Below are 11,582 nucleotides of genomic sequence, written 5' to 3'. Positions count from 1 at the left end.
GGCTTCTAATCTTGACACGTGTCGAGTAGTGATTGGCCTCCTGGTCGGAGGGGAACTCTTCTGGGTCCTTGACAGTATAGCGTTGGCCGGTGCTCGGTAGTTTCGAGATTGGTCAAGTATGGTACAAACAGTGCTCCCCTAAGTTCCCGAGTGAGGGAAACTCCTCGGTTGGGGACTTGCAAGATCCAATCCCTTGAGTAATCACGAAACTTCTAAGTACCGAAGTGTGGTCTGATCTTCATCTGCCCTTCTCTGGAAGTACCTTTCCTCCATCCGGGAATGGTGTATTTAGCTGATGTTGATGCACAAGGTAATGTATCAATTTCACTTGAAGCTTAGTTGTAGTTTCGGGCTTAGTCAAGTGTGATACAAACCCTATAGTAGGAGTCCCCCAAGTCGCCGAGCTAGGAGATCTGCCGAAAGAGGTGACAGACAAGGTAAGCAGTCAAACTTCCAAGTAAGCAACCCAGGATCAGAGGTTTGACTTCGGCTTCCGGTTGATTGTTCTCCTTCTCCTTGTCTCTCATTCAACTGCCAGGATAAGGAGAAGCAAATGGATAAGAGATGATATGAGATACTTTTGCTTTTGAAGAAGTAACTTTCCACAGGCTTATTCTTGAACTGTGCTGGAGGGTTTTCTGGTGCCCTTCAGAGTATAAGGCCGACTCAAAAATTTGAGGGTCAAAACAAGTCCATCAAATCTAGAGTACGTTCGACCTTGATGATATGGGATACTTTTGCTGTTGACGGAATAATGAATGTGGTATGGAAAGGTGTCGTGCTGTAGTGATCTGTTTCAGCTCACCGTTGAACCTTCTGCTTCAATCTTTTGCATGGCAGAAGTGGTGTGCAACCTTTGCATTTAAATGGTCCTTCAGAACATTCCTTCATAGTGACTCATCCACGCTTGGCAGCTTCAGTGTAAAGAGCCAATATCTGATCAACTGTCATGAGGTATTTGCCGGTGGAATTCGTGACCTTGACAGCAGTTGAGGATGAGTACTCGAGAGCAATGCTAAGTAAGCAACCAGGCAAAGGCTCCAGGCAGTCAGTTCCAAATTGGAGGTTTGATTTCAGGTTCCGACTGACTGCTCTCTTTCTCCTTGTCCTGCAGGTGTGGACAAGGACAAAGACAAAGATAGGGAGAAAGCATGATATGGGATACTCTTGCTTTCGACCCTGATGATATGAGATACTCTTGTTCTTGGTGTGGCTTATTTGCTGAGGTATTATCGGGGGGAAATAAAGCTGAGTATTTCGAGAGGTTATGTTGAGGGTGCCTTTTCGAATGCGAGAAAGGGTTGAGCATTTTTGCAGGTTTGCCTGTCCGTTGAGGAGGGAGGTCAATGTATATAGGGATTTCCCAATAACAAGTAGTAATGCTATTCCTTTACCCTTCTTGGTCACAGCAATGTAGTGGGAGTTGCCAGCTTCACGTGTTTTAATTTTGTCAGAGCACTTTGAAAAAGTGGTATGTGGTATCTGGAAAGCTGATATTACGTGTGAAGATTACAGACAAGCTTTATCTAAGGAAATCTGGCTCTCGAAGTTCTGAGAGTTGTGCCTCTTCGGTTTTCGAACAAGCAATCCCGTCGAGGATCTGACTCTCGAGATTCGGAAAGCGGTGCTACTCCGGTTTTTGAGAAAGTAATTATGTTGGGAGTCTTTTCTCGAATGTGAGTAAAGGTTGGACGTTCTTGCCAACCTGTCTTGCCGCAAAACACGGAGGTCGACACACATAGGGACTTTCCAGTTGTCAAGCAGTGGTGCTGTTCCTTTACCCTTATGGGTAATAGTAGGGTAGCTGGAACTTCGAAATTCTCGTGCCTAAACTTTGTCAGAGATCTTTGACAAAGTTATATGTGGTACCCGAGGAGTTGATGGTGCATATGGAGAGCGGTGATTGAACAGTAAGATTCACGTGCTTTTTACTTCACCAGAAATCTTCGACAGATTGCCCGTAATTTTCGCAAAGCTGATTGTGCATGTGACAGGTGCTGACGAGGCTGAAAAAGCAGGTGCTTCTTCGATTTCTGAGATCGGCCCTCGTGGTCTCTGAGCAGCCCAGCTTTTGAGAAAGCAAACGCCTCTTCGATTTCTGAGATCGGCCCTCGTGGTCTCTGAGCAGCCCAGCTTTTGAGAAAGCAAACGCCTCTTCGATTTCTGAGATCGGCCCTCGTGGTCTCTGAGCAGCCCAGCTTTTGAGAAAGCAAACGCCTCTTCGATTTCTGAAGCTCCGTCGAGTGCAGATTTTTATAGAGGCTGGCATTAAGTTCCACAGCACACTTGAATCTCTACCAGTAGAAGCTCATTTCTTGCACTTCTAAGATCTTGATTTGTCTGACCTCTTCCTTCTTCAACACATTTGAAAATGTCTGGACCCTCCGACCGTCGTTTTGACCTGAACCTTGGAGAAGAGACAGCCACGCCTTCTCCAGACAACATATGGCGCCCATCCTTCATATCCCCTACTGGTCCTCTTACCGTTGGGGATTCTGTGATGAAGAATGATATGACCGCTGCAGTGGTGGCCAGGAACCTTCTCACTCCCAAAGATAACAGACTACTTTCCAAACGGTCTGATGAGTTGGCTGTTAAGGACTCTCTGGCTCTTAGTGTTCAGTGTGCAGGTTCTGTGTCTAATATGGCCCAACGCCTATTTGCTAGAACCCGCCAAGTTGAATCATTGGCTGCTGAAGTGATGAGTCTCAAACAGGAGATTAGAGGGCTCAAGCATGAGAATAAGCAGTTGCACCGGCTCGCCCATGACTATGCTACAAACATGAAGAGGAAGCTTGACCAGATGAAGGAATCTGATGGTAAGGTTTTACTTGATCATCAGCGGTTTGTGGGTTTGTTCCAAAGGCATTTATTGCCTTCGTCCTCTGGGGCTGTACCTGGTAATGAAGCTTCAAATGATGAACCTCCAATGCCTCCTCCTTCTGGGGTTTTGTCAAGTACTGAGGCTCCGGATAACCACCCTCCGGTGCTTTCTCTTTCTGGGGCTCTACCGACTGCTGAGACTTCCCCTAAGCAACCTTTGTGAAGGCTCCCTTTTGTTTGTTTATTTTGACTCATGTATATGTACATATTTGTGGCTTATCGAAAATATTAATAAATAAGCTTTGCTTCATTTCAATATATTGTGTTAAATACACCAAAGCCTTCTTCATAAAGTTCTTTGAATTTTTGCTTTTGTTGAAGCCTGTATTGTTGAAGCTTTGTGAGTGAAGCATATAGTTTGAGGTAGTGTTCCCTTAATTTCCCGAGTGAGGAAAACTTCTCGGTTGGAGACTTGAAAAATCCAAGTCACTGAGTGGTTGTGAGACTGCCGAGTATTAAGGTGCAGTAGCATATGGTGGGAGTCCCCCAAGTCTTCAGGCGAAGAGAGTTGCCGAATGAGGTGTCTCGCTTGTTACTAATTTGTCAAAGTAATGAATCCTTGTTTCGATGTCACACATTCGCATATGCCTTATCTAAAAATATTTCCAACTTTTGTGTGTTTGATGCTGCATGCTATTGACTAGACAAGATCAAGTGCAATTAGTAGCTTTTCTCTCTTTTTCATCTTTTCTTTGGTGGAATTGCTTTTCGTTTCCACTAATCAGCCTGAGTGGATGCAAGATAACACCATTCTCTATAGCTCAGATCGCAAAGTCGTCTTCATGAAAGTTGTTCCTTATCTTGTGAACTACAACATCTCCAAATTTGAGATCCATCGGAGTAGTACAACTCCAGAAATTCAGGTATGATGAGTAACTGTTCATCAATTTTCTGTTAACCCGTCAGACTTGTTGTGAGCTTCTAAACTCCATTTTTTCTTGTTCATCTCAACATACTTTCTTCATTGAAGTTGTTCCTCACCTTGTCAGCTACAACATATCCAAATTTGAGATCCATCGGAGCAGTACAAATCCAGAAATTCAGGTATGATGAGTGACTGTTCATCATTTTTCTGTCAACCTGTCAGACTTGTTGTGAGCTTCGAAACTCCATTTTCTCTTGTTCAGATCAACATACTTTCTTCATCGAAGTTGTTCCTTAACTTGTGAACTAAAACATATCCAAATTTGAGGTCCCTCGGAGCAGTATAACTCCAGAAATCCAGGTATGATGAGTGACTGTTTATCATTTGTCTGTCAACCCGTCAGATTTGTTGTGAGCTTTGAAACTATATTTTCTCTTGCTCAGATCAGCATGCTTTCTTCATTGAAGTTGTTCCTCAGCTTGTGAACTACAACATATCCAAATTTGAGATCCCTCGGAGCTATATAACTCAAGAAATTCAGGTATGATGAATGACTGGTTATTATTTTTCTGTCAACCCGTCAGATTTGTTGTGAGCTTCGAAACTCCATTTTCTATTGTTCAGATCAGCATGCTTTCTTCATTGAAGTTGTGCCTCATCGTCTCTTTCATAACATATCAAACATTCAGAATGAACTAATGGTTAAATATTTCCAGATCTTCGAAACATCATAGCAGCTTCGAAATCTGCAAGAATCCAACTGTCATGTTTGGAGCTTCAACACTTTAATTTCCGTCGCTCAAACAGAAATGGTTCCTTCTTGAAAGTTGTTCATATGCTCAAAAACTATAGGGTGTCCAAAATTCAGCTCCATTGGAGAAGAGCAGAGGTTGCAGAAATTTGATAGATGAAAGGAGGCGGAAGAGGGAGAGAGAGAAAAAGTCTCTTGGGTTGGATTTCTATTTTGGGGCAGATTCCAAGTTTTGTAGCACCTTCATTATTGATGAATTGCTTGTACTTTTGTCCATTATGAAACTTGGGACTTTGGCTTGTTGTTGGATCTATTATAATATGTTTGGAAACATATACATAATTGCTTGTTTGGTTATGACAGGGATGTTGTGGGTGTAGAACAAAACAAATGTTTGTGTTGACCTGTGTTTTTGTACAAGTTCAAGGGCATCTTGGGTTTTGTGAACAAAATTTGTTTATTTGGAGCAAGGTTTTGTGTTGAAGCTTTGTAGGTGAAGCTTTGGTGTTGAAGCTTTCTAGGTGAAGCTTTGATGGTGAAGCTTTCTGGGTGAAGCTATGTAGGTGAAGCTTTCTAGGTGAAGCTTTTTTAGGTGAAGCTTTGTAGGTGAAGCTTTTTTAAGTGAAGCTTTTCGGGTGAAGTTTTTTGGGTGAAGCTTTGTGGGTGAAGCTTTTTAGGTGAAGCTTTGTGGGTGAAGCTTTTTTAGGTGAAGCTGTTTGGGTGAAGCTTTTTGGAGGTGAAGTTTTTTTTGGGTGAAGCTTTTTTAGGTGAAGCTTTTTGGGTGAAGCTTTGATGGTGAAGCTTTGTAGATGAAGCTTTCGAGGTGAAGCTTTCGAGGTGAAGCTTTGATGGTGAAGCTTTGTAGGTGAAAGTATGTAGAGGGAGCTTTCTAGGTGAAGCTTTTTTAGGTGAAGCTGTGTAGGTGAAGCTTTTTTAAGTGAAGCTTTTCGGGTGAAGTTTTTTTTTTTGGGTGAAGCTTTTTTAGGTGAAGCTTTTTGGGTGAAACTTTTTGGATGAAGCTTTTTGGGTGAAGTTTTGGAGGTGAAGCTTTTCGGGTAAAGCTTTTTGGATGAAGCTTTTTTTTTTTTTTTTTTTTTTTTTTTTTTTTTTTTTTTTTTTTTTTTGGCGCTTGACACGGTCTTCATTTGCTTGTTTTGTAGTGACTGTGGAAGACGGATTGCTTTCTGATTGAGAAGGGTTCCGGCATCGCTTTGCACCATCTTCATGTGGGTAATATAGGAACTTCCTTATGTTTTGATCATGCATGTAGTGATAGAATTTGTTTCTTCTTATTGTAGATGTCAGAGTCTGGAAGTTCTAGTGATGAGGGCTCTTCTAGCTTTAGCTCTAAGTCTGAGTCTGCAATGTCGGAGTCTTCAGGGTCTTTGTTAGAGTCCTGTACTAGAGAAACATTGGATGATCTTCCCAACCGTCAAACTTTAGCTATTGCTAGTTCTTCCTCCATGGCGTTGGGTGAGGGGGTTTCTCCTGATATGTCTTTGCCTCGGCGGAGGCATGGTTATAAGCCTGCGCCATCACCTCAGAGTAAGTCTTCCAAGTATTGGCATTGATCATGTATTTAAAGAAACAATCACGTAGGCCTGCCGTGAAGGCTTTGAGGGCAGTCTTGTCGTCTGCCTCGGCACACCGGGAGTATTCATGGCTGAAGCGGCCAGCATACATACGTAATGACTCGTCTGGCCTCTGGCGGATAGTGTACAGGTCATCTGCAGAGTGCAAGCGATCGGTTTGGAAAATGTGTTGGGAAATAAATAGTTTCCTCAATTCCTCAAATGAGTCTACCGTCTCAGGTGTAAGACGACAATACCAATTTAGAGCTCCGCCAGAGAGGGTGGAGGGGAAGAGAAGACATCGCTCTTCGTCGGTGTGCATCCGGTATGCCATGGTGGACTCAAAGAGGTTAAGGTGCTCAATCGGGTCCTCTTTTCCAGTATAAAGTTGCAAGCCAAGCTTCTGCTTTGTCTTTGCTTGAAGGGGGGTGTTGAGGATCCTCCTTGTAAGAGGGCCAGGCCTGGGTTGGTTCCAGTCAGGTATTTCAGCCTGACGTTCAGCCTTCAACTTGTTTACTTCCTCAAGAAGTTGTAGGACAAGGGGGTCCTGAGCGGAGTTATGTGCCACTGGAGCTTTCTTTCGTAAATCTCCATCTCCTCTTGGAATTAGGAAGGTTTGATCAAGGGCATGTGATTTTTCCCTGGACTCGCTGTACTGGCTTCCAGGGTATGTCTGTCGGAACACCTCTGAGTCCCCTGTACCCTCATGTCTCTCTAGGACTTGTTGCATCTTCCCCAAGTTGGTGGCCGGGTCGGGCCGTGGCAGGGGACCGAGTCTCTCAGAAATCCTTGGGTCATTGATCTTTGAGCTTATATGGATGGAATTCTCTCGACGTTGCTTCAGGAAATCCCGACAATCGCGAAAGACGGCTTTCGATCCTTCTGCCCCTTCAGCAAAGAGGTGTCTCCCTCCGCTTCTCATGGTTCGGGTCGAAGCAACTGGGTTAAGAGAAGCCTCATGTTGATTATCAAATCGAGGGGTAATTTGTTCCCTATCAGGGATATCTATGTCGAATGCATGTGACCCTCCATGTTGGAGGGCACCCAGTTGATGGTTGACTTCCACGGGGGCAACAAGCTCGCGTGTCTGAGCTTGCCTAGCTTCGTGAAGTGTCTCGAAGAGCTTCTCATATTGCTCCTGGAGGACCTCATTCCTCATTGCTATCTTGTTGTTCTGAGCTTCCAACTCATCGACTTTAGCTTGAAGAAGAACTCGTTTTCCTTCCTTCTTTCGTTGTTTCGCACTATGTGCAAGGGGGGTGTCATTCTGTGTGCTGTGGCTTCCTTCGCTTCCCATGCTGGAGAGGGATGCCTGATCAAAAGAAAGTGTACGAATGATAGAAACCAGCTTGACACAGCTGAAGAGAGTAGGAATAAGTGTCGTTTCCCACAGACGGCGCCAAATGTTGATGCACAAAATCAGCGAAGACTTTGGTACAACAGAAAGTGTCAGGTTTTGTGACCTTCGCTTGGTTGATTCGGTCACTAGTGAGGATAAGTACGTAAATGAATAGAGACAGAGAAGCAAACACAGGATGTACGTTAATTTGACTGATTTAAATTCAAACATAAATCATGTCAATTAATTTAATTGGTTATATTACCAAGTAAGTTAATTTGGTTCAAATTAATATCAAAGCATGGAAATTGGCCAAAAAAATGAGATTGGCCAGAAAATGAATACGTAAGGTTAATTGGTTAAATTATCAAGTAAATTGATTTGTTTAAATTAAGAGAACTGTTATTAGGACTCAAAAAATCTCATTCTACACTCCTTCACAAGTTAATTTTTCTTTCTAATTGTTGATGCACAAAATCAGCGAAGACTTTGGTACAACAGAAAGTGTCAGGTTTTGTGACCTTCGCTTGGTTGCTTCGGTCACTAGTGAGGATAAGTACGTAAATGAATAGAGACAGAGAAGCAAACACAGGATGTACGTGGTTCACCCAGATTGGCTACGTCCACGGAGTAGAGGAGTTCTTATTAGTAGTGAAGGGCTTACACAAGTACAAGGGATCAAGCTCTCAATTTAGTGAGTTCTTGTGAATGATTTAACACAAATGGCATTAGCCAATATTGTGGGGGAATGACCTCTATTTATAGAAAAACTTGTAGCTTTGTCACATTGACATGTGTCATGTTATGATTGGTTCTTGATGTCGACACGTGCTTGCTCTGATTGGCTTCTAATCTTGACACGTGTCGAGTAGTGATTGGCCTCCTGGTCGGAGGGGAACTCTTCTGGGTCCTTGACAGTATAGCGTTGGCCGGTGCTCGGTAGTTTCGGGATTGGTCAAGTATGGTACAAACACTAATTATAGAAAATTTGGAGTGTAAAATGAGATTTTTGAAGTGCCAATATCAATTTTCTAAATTAATACTAAATCAAATTCAAATCAAGTTTTAGTCAATGCAATTCATGAAGATAAATTCCATAAATCAAGGCCCACAAAAGAATTGACTCGATGCAAAGAATTGGTTCTCGTGGAGAATCAACAAGCACAACAAATACATGTGTTCATTCATCCATAGTAATGTCACAGACCACCAAACATGTAAAATCACTCGTGGTCCCATTTTGTTCAAGATCAAGCCTCAATGGCCCTTGAAGAAATCTCGTCCCGATTCAAGATCAAGTGCTTGCCACCCTTGGATCAAATATCAAGATTGGAGATTGGATCAGAGAAATATTCTTGTATAGAATAAAGCATAGATTTATAACCCTAAATACTCACTAATACAAATTTATTAATTTGTACAGGAAATTTGGTGTCTACACAAACGAACACGATGTAGTGTATCACCCTAAATTTTGAGGGGATTACGTCTTTCCTAAGTTAACAATGTACATGTTGAGCAGTGAAGTATCAATACATACACAAAATGAGGGTAGCAAAGATGAGAATGTTTCGTTGGATGTGTAGGCACACGAGAAAAGACAAGATTAGGTATTAGGATATCCGAGGAAAATTAGTAGTAGCCGAAATTGAAGATAAGATGAAAAAGAATCGGTTAAGGTGGTTTGGACATGCGAAACGAAGACCTACAGATACTCCGGCTAAAAGATGCAACTACAAGACAGAGATCCAAGGTCAAAAGGGTAGAGGAAGATCTATGAAGACCTAGAAATAGACTCTAAGAAAAGATTTGGACTACTTAGATCTAACATAAGACATAGCACAAAACCGAACGCAATGGCGTTCTAGGATTCATATAATCAACCTCACTTGATGAAATAAGATTTTATTGTTGTTGTCCGTTCAAAATCTATTTCTTTCTTCAATTAGGATTGTATTATTTCCCATTCTTCGTTACCCTCGTATCTCGTTTTCCTAAATCGAAATCCCAACGACCACCGTATCTTGTTTTTCTATAAATACCTCCTGGACATCCATCCCTATAGAGAACGATCCTATTAAAATGGGCAAAAGACGCAAAGATAGTGAAAAATCTAAATCCGAATCGAAGAGGGAAGCCCATAACTCCCAAAGGCAAGAGTTAATGGCTACAAAAATACCCACTTCCCCACTGCCCTGCCTTGCCTTGTCTCCCCAAACCCTTCCTCGCTTCTCCCTCTCTCCAAGTCTCTTAATAATCCATAACAACTGAACATAACACAACACAACAAAACCTTTCTCTGTCGCCTCTCTCTCTCTCTCTCTCTCTCTCTCTCTCTCTCTCTCTCTCTCTACAGTAACCTCTTTCTCTCTTAACAGGTGATCTCTCTGTCTCTCTCTCTACCTCTCAATTTTATATAATTGATTTATTTATATGAAATGGGATTGTTTGATTTCTAGATATTTCCAGGCTGTTGATGCTTTCATAAATTTTGCCTATTTTAGGGTACATTTTAATTATATTTTTTTAATATTTTTAATAGAGTTTTGACTGTTGTTAAATTTTAATTTCAAAATAAGATTAGGGGCTGTAGGGATGCGGGTGTTTTCAGTTTCAAGGGTTATAGATGAGTGGGACCCTCAATCACCACAATAGGGTTTTGGGCTTCAAAAATCCCATTGGACGGTGGCAGAGGTTTCTTCAATTTTAAGCTTTTTACTTGCATTGCGCAAATGATGTCACTAAAATTATGTCTTGGTTCCAAAAGAAAATATTTTCGCTTAATTGAGCATCTTTAAGCAGAGTGATTTTCTTTTGAAACCAATGACATTTTTTCAGTGACATCATATGTCAATAGATGTTTGTCATTCATCTAATAGATATTTGTCACATAACGTCTTTGATTACAAGAAAGTTTCTTTCCATGAGAGTACGCAAACGAGGTTAGTCTAGCCACATATCCAATTTACTCCCGCAAGGGAATATGCAAAGGGGTAGGCAAAGTACACCTACTTTATCCAAGTACGCATCTTTGCCTACTTCAAAACCTATGGAACATTGGGCGCCACATAATATAGAATTATTTTGTCTACTTGGTTTGCCTAGTCCACTAGAGTGACCAACATTTTCACGAGGCATAATGGTAGTCAACATTATAGTAAAATTTTGGTTACCTTGTTTAGATATTCACACGGAGGCGCATTAAGATATTGATATTAAGCTGTTGAGGTTAGACCAAGTGGTGAGCGAGAGTACCCTTCAAAAGTTTTAGGCAATATTTGTTACTTAACTACATGTTTTTTTTCCTTGCCCTAAAATTCATCACTTATTCACTTGGCAGTCTGCATTAATGTACTGTAAAACAAGGCATTAGCGAGGGAGCAAGACACTAAGACATTTCTTGACCGGAAAGAAAAGTTTTCTAACAATTTCTTGCATTATTTTCTTGGAAACTTTTTCTTCAAAACGTGAAAGAAAATCAAGATGGAGAACAATCCGAGAGAAAACGCATTGGTAACCATACTATGTTGATGCACAAATCAGTGAGGACTTTGGTACAACAGAAAATGTTAAGTTTGTGACCTTCGCTAGTTGCTCCGGTCACTAGTGTGGATAAGTATGTAAATGGATAAAGACAAGGAAGCAAACACAAGATGTACGTGGTTCACCCAGATTGGCTACGTCCACGGAGTAGAGGAGTTCTTATTAATTGTGAAGGGTTTACACAAGTACATAGGTTCAAGCTCTCCTTTAGTGAGTACAAGTGAATGTTTTAGTCTAAATGACATTAGGAAATATTGTGAGAGAATGATGTCTATTTATAGAAGAGAGTTTCTAGTTTCTAGTTTGATTTTGACATTGACACGTGTCGTGTTGTGATTGGCTTCTGATGTTGACACGTGTCACGTTATGCTTCTGATGTCGACACGTGTCACGCTGTGATTGGCCTCTTGGTTGGAGGGAAACTCTTCTGGGTCCTTGACAGTATAACGTTGACCGGTGCTCAGTAGTTTCAGGATTGGTCAAGTATGGTACAAACAATGCTTCCCTAAGTTCCCGAGTGAGGGAAGCTCGTCGGTTGGGGACTTGCAAGATCCAAGCCGCTGAGTAATCACAAAACTTCTAAGTACTGAAGTGTGGTATCGTTTTCACTTGCCTTATCTGTCTCATAGG

At 41.7% G+C, this 11,582-nt stretch overlaps 1 long non-coding RNA gene across 1 annotated transcript; it reads left to right on the top strand.

Moving 5' to 3' along the window:
* Positions 1-3,498: 3,498 nt before the first annotated feature.
* On the top strand, positions 3,499-4,865 carry LOC139190718 (uncharacterized). Its single transcript, XR_011575074.1, has 5 exons — positions 3,499-3,746; positions 3,854-3,927; positions 4,011-4,108; positions 4,192-4,289; positions 4,465-4,865. It is a non-coding gene; the product is annotated as an uncharacterized lncRNA (long non-coding RNA).
* The last annotated feature ends 6,717 nt before the right edge of the window (positions 4,866-11,582 follow it).

The sequence above is a fragment of the Malus domestica genome, chromosome 13 (assembly GCF_042453785.1).
Source record: "Malus domestica chromosome 13, GDT2T_hap1".
NCBI lineage: Eukaryota > Viridiplantae > Streptophyta > Magnoliopsida > Rosales > Rosaceae > Malus > Malus domestica.
This window is presented reverse-complemented; position numbering and strand designations above follow the sequence as displayed.